Below are 6,000 nucleotides of genomic sequence, written 5' to 3'. Positions count from 1 at the left end.
CCTGGGAAGGGGGTAATACCCACGGAGCTTCCCAGGCTACTAATATCAGCCCCCAGCTGAATACTTAGCCTTTACTAGCTATTAAAATGGGGGACCTCCCCCAAAAAAATGACGTGGGGTCCCCCCTATGTTAATAGCTAGCAAAGGCTAGGCAGACAGCTGGGGGCTGATATTAATAGCTCAGGAAGGGTGCCATGAATATTGGCCCCCTCCCAGGCTAGAAGCACCAGCCGTCAGCCGCCCCAGAAATGGCGCATCCATAGGATGCGCCAATTCTGGCACTTAGCCTCGCTCTTCCCACTGCCCTGTAGCGGTGGCAGTGGGGTAATAGGGCTGGGGTTGATGTCAGCTTATAATGCCAGCTGACATCAAGCCCAGGTTAGTAATGGAGAGGCGTCTATAAGACACCCCCATTACTAACCCCATAGTAAAAGTTAAAAAAAACACAAACACCCAGAATAAAGTCCTTTAATTGAAATAAACACACAATTCTTTATTGTTCTAAATTAATGTAGCAGAGCTGGAGCCGTCCTGGGAACCATGGAAAGGTAAGGATGATGTTGGTTTATTATTTTTCTTTTATCGCAGGAGATCATTGGCTTCAGCTGGTGTGATGGTAAGTATGGTTTAATTTAGAACAATAAAGAATTGTGTGTTTATTTCAATTAAAGGACTTTATTCTGGGTGTTGTGTTTTTTTTAAATACTTTACTAGAAATTCATGGCGGTCATGTCTAATACTGGCGTGACCCCATGAATTTTGGGCTTAGGGCCAGCTGATAATACCAAGCTGTCCCTAACCCCTTTATTACCCAGTGAGCCACCGCACCAGGGCCCTGGATGAGTTGGGTACAGCGCCAGAAGATGGCGCTTCTATGAACGCGCCATTTTCCGGGGTGGCTGCGGACTGCAATTTGCACCGGGGGGGGGGGGGCAGAAAGCTTGGGCCTCCCTGCGCTGCAGATTCCAGCCCCCAGCTGCCTAGTTGTACCTGGCTGGACACAAAAATAGGGTGAAGCCCCATGTATTTTTTTTTTAATTATGTCAGTGACGTGCATGAGGTGAGCCGAGTTCATTGGACATGAACTCGGCTCATCTGGATGCCGTCACAGAGAGACGCTGAGGAGCGCAAGCATGCCTGCGCTTCTCAGCGTCCGCGGGATGACAGGCTGGATGGCAGCGTTCTGCTGCGGTCCAGCCTGTCATCTCGATGTAGCAGAGCTGAAGCTGTCGTGGGAACCATGGAAAGGTAAGGATGATGTTGCTTTATTATTTTTCTTTTATTGCAGGGGATCGTTGGCTTCAGCTGGAATGGGCGTGACGGTAAGTATGGTTTAATTTAGAACAATAAAGAATTGTGTCTTTATTTCAATTAAAGGACTTTATTCTGGGTGTTTGTGTTTTTTTTTAACTTTGACTATGGGGTTAGTAATGGGGGTGTCTTATAGACGCCTTTCCATTACTAACCTGGGCTTGATGTCAGCTGGCATTATAAGCTGACATCAACCCCAGCCCTATTACCCCACTGCCACCGCTACAGGGCAGTGGGAAGAGCGAGGCTAAGTGCCAGAATTGGCGCATCCTATGGATGTGCCATTTCTGGGGCGGCTGACGGCTGGTGTTTCTAGCCTGGGAGGGGGCCAATATTCATGGCACCCTTCCTGGGCTATTAATATCAGCCCCCAGCTGTCTGCCTAGCCTTTGCTAGCTATTAAAATAGGGGGGACCCCACGTCAATTTTTTGGGGGGTCCCCCATTTTAATAGCTAGTAAAGGCTAGGCATTCAGCTGGGGGCTGATATTAGTAGCCTGGGAAGCTCCATGGGTATTACCCCCTTCCCAGGCTTCAAACATCTGCCCCAGCCGTCTGCTTAACCTCCGCTAGAGCCTAAAATTAAGGGGAACCCCACGCTAATTATTTTTTAAATAAATCCTTTATTTTAACACTAAATGACAAGTACAGTAATCAACACTGTCACTGTACTTCATATATATGTGACTGACATGTTTCTATCTATCTAATCTATGTGTGATGCTCTATTCCTTCCATTCTAAATTGTCGGGTACCGCTGCTGAATTGCCGGCCGGCTTTTTTAAAGAGACGGTGCATGAAAACACTAATATTTTTTTTAATAAATCCTTTACACTAAATGGCAAGTACAGTAATCAACACTGTCACTGTACTTCTTATATATGTGACTGACATGTTTCTATCTATCTAATTTATGTGTGATTCTCTATTCCTTCTATTCTAAATTGTCGGGTACCGGTGTATGCCGCTGCTGAATTGCCGGCTTTTCATGTTTCACTGTGAGCACAGTTCCCATCGATTTGGGCAATCACTCTAATGCCACAACCACCATGGCTGTGGCATTACAGTGAGTGGCAGACAATCCCTGCATGATTGGTGCTCTAAATAGCGCCAGACATGCAGGACACGCTTTTGGTGCACGAACAGTTATCGAACATAACCTCGAACAGCCGAATTTTTTGCAAATCGTTCGGGTTCGTCGAACAACTCGAACACCGCCCAAAACAGCTCGAATTTGAGATTGGCGAACAGTTCTAGTCGAACACCGCTCATCTCTATTAGACACACCTGTAGGGTTTTGCTAAGAACCAGGAAGTATCTTCATGGAGTGACAGTCTTCAGAGGGAGTGTCAGTCTGCTGGATGTTGAGCAGAATTGAATGTGCTACTGGTGAGTGATCAGCCAAAATGTGAGCTGTAGCTCAGAAAGAGATGTGCCAGAGTCTCTCTCTGAATGCAGACTGTGCTAAGCAGTTTGTTTATGAGAGCTGCAGAAAACCATGTGGAAGCTGCAGCCTGTTCAGTGTGAACTGTGCCCGGAGTTACGTAAATATTTTGGTGCTGGAAGCTGTTGGAGCTCAGGTTGAAGGGGATACTGAGACTGGTGGGATTGTGACTCTTCTGCGCATGAAGTCTGCTCTGGAAGGCTGGACTGTAATCTGTTTGGGTGAGTCCACACAGACATATGTGATCATGATTAAATGTACAGGCCATGTGCAGAGAACCGCAAGTATCAGTGGTTCTATGGACAATAGCTGTTTTGTGTGACTGAGCTGGTGCTACCTCAGCTGTATATGAGTTTGTTTTTGGTGCTGTGCAACCTGTGGAAAGCAATAAAAACTGCACCTGTTTGGACCAAAACTGCATTTCCTGTGTGAACGCTACCTTAGGCCAAATGCACAATGCCTACCAGAGAGAGTGAATCCGTAATATTAATAGTAATGTATTTTTCACATCCCTAATTGCAAATACCGGACAGATATAAAACAAGCTGCACTAGAAATTTTATTGTAAGAATTTTCGGGCCAAGTATGGTCCTTGACAAGTAATGCACTAAAAGCTTTGGTGATAAAACAGGTCATGCACTTCAGCACAAAACTATTTCTATATTTTCCAAACTGTAGTATTTATTTTGGCATCTAGCAGTCATATCATTTGTGAAAATTCATATTGATTATCTACTATTACTTCAATGTTCTGAAGCTTAGTTTAAAAATAGCAAAGCAATTTGCTGCTATTATTTTCCGCATGATATACTTTTTTAGCCTGCAGGTTTTATGGGCATCGCTACAGCTGCCATTCTTAAGAGGACAACGTGACATTTGCCAAGAGCAATGCTTGGGCAGCGAGCAGTTGTAAAATATAATAACAATGCGCAGAAAAGATTAGATATCCATCTTTAATAAAAAAAAAAAATAAAAAAAAAATACATAAATATTATTTTCCACCAAAGAAAGTTGTCTTTGACTGTTATTCACATCCTGCTAAATGACCCAAGATAATATGTAATGAAGGTAATGGGGTGTGATGGCTTATTTTTTCCTCTGGAAGAATTAAGAGGAGCATTGAACCTCTTGAGAGAATTATATGAAGATGATTGTTTCTATTTTTTCAACCGAGTATCTTATACACCATACGCACAATGCCATCTAGTAAGAAATACAACTAGCTTTTTTTATTTTAAAATTTTATTGAATGAATTTCTTAATGTTGCAACAAAAGTATGGACTAGCCAAAATAGGAACCCCACGCAGGGGACATTAAAAGATCGCGATAGTATAATAAATACAATCTCTTTAGTTAGAAACACAAGAAAAATAACATCATTGGATGATATAATAGGCAATGGATGACACAGATAAAAGAACAAAAAAACAAGGAAGGATACAGACACATTGGGGGATGTACGAATAAACCAAGGTAAGAGACAGAGGCCAGGTCATAAAGCTAAAGAGGATGAAATGTAACCCATAGATCTATTTCCTATTATTTATTTTCTTCAAGCAACACAATACGATTAATTCTGGCCTTGACCCCTATTATCTATAGCAATGATGGGCCCTTTCTGTGTTTTTAGGTGAGTTCTAGGGCCACAATGAAGATCTTAGTTTATGTGTCTATAGTTCACATAACGACTTGTCCCCCAAAATAGAAGAGCTAAGGGGTATTTTTTTTTTACAAAAAAGATTTCCTTGAGATACAGTATCTCCATAATGAACTAGATAGCATATGTCAATAAAATGAACTGAGATAATGACCAGATGTGTGGTTAAATTGTGGATCTGCTCAATTGTGAAGACTCAATGAAGCAATGAATTAAATAGGCTGGCATAAATCATCAGAAAATGTCAAAAACTCATCGGAAGCACACAACCTTAAAGTGGAAACAAGAAAATTGGCACCTACATATCCTTATTAATAATACAAATACATTTAAAAAGTAATAATTAGAAGAATATATAAAAAAAAGTCTATAAATTGGTAATATAAAAAACAATTCAGTGGAAAAAAATCTCCACAAGACCCTCATGGAGATATAATTAAAAATGACCAATCAAACCAGTATATACATACAATATTATCATTCAAGGGTATTGTATAATTATAATATACCATACAACCAGTAAGCTATTGCACATTAATGATTGAATAAATCTATATATATTGAGGTCCGTCCATACGGAGTTATATCCAGTAGTAGTCCTCCTTCTCGTATGTCTGTTGTTAGAGGATTTAAGCTGCTGAATGCGTGGACACACGTTTTGTCTCCTGAACACAGACTAATATAGATCATCAATTTTGTACACATTTTTTATATATTCTAATTTATTGACATTATTGACATGTTATATTGATTATGGTTATGCAGGTGCCATTTTTTGTGCTTACTTTAAATTATTTAACTCCTTTTTGGATGTAGGAGTTTACCTGAGCATAGCATTCCATATCATTGGTTGCTATCTCAAGTAGTGAGTGACACTGTAATTTTCTTATTGTTATTTCTTACATTATACATTTAGTTGAGAAGAACATCTCCTATTGAATGAAAGAAAAATGGTGATGGAAAAGATCTGGACCCACGCAGAATAAGATGTGAACTGGTAGAAATTAGACCTCCAAGTTGTGGGCAGTCGAGGAGGATCTGTAGGAAAGAAAAGGTGTATCTTGAAGGAGCTATTTAAGGCCACATTCACACTATCAGTATGTGGTCAGTATTTTACCTCAGTATTTGTAAGCCAAAATCAGGATTGGAACAATCAGAGGAAAAGTATAATAGAAACAGGTCACCACTAGTGTTGAGCGAGTATGTTCTGTCCGAGTATGCTCGGGCCGAGCTCCGAGTATTTACAGCTGCTCGGTGATATGTTTGAATCGCTCCCGTGTGCATGATTTGCGACTGTTTGACAGCTTTATTACATCTGAGGAATGTCTATTTCTTACACATTCCTCACATAAAACTGTCAAACAGTTGCAAATCATGCACACGGGAGCGATTCAAACATATCACCGAGCAGCTGTAAATACTCGGAGCTCGGCCCAAGCATACTCGGAACAGAACATACTCGCTCAACACTAGTCACCACTTCTGGATTTATCACCCACTCCTGGTTTTGGCTTACAAATACTGATGTAAAATACTGATCAAATACTGAACATGTGAATGTGGCCTAATGTAGGGCCATAAAAAGACT

Source organism: Phyllobates terribilis, unplaced genomic scaffold (assembly GCF_046119375.1).
Source record: "Phyllobates terribilis strain yellow unplaced genomic scaffold, ASM4611937v1 Scaffold_3__8_contigs__length_932513732, whole genome shotgun sequence".
Taxonomy (NCBI): Eukaryota; Metazoa; Chordata; class Amphibia; order Anura; family Dendrobatidae; genus Phyllobates; species Phyllobates terribilis.
This window is presented reverse-complemented; position numbering follows the sequence as displayed.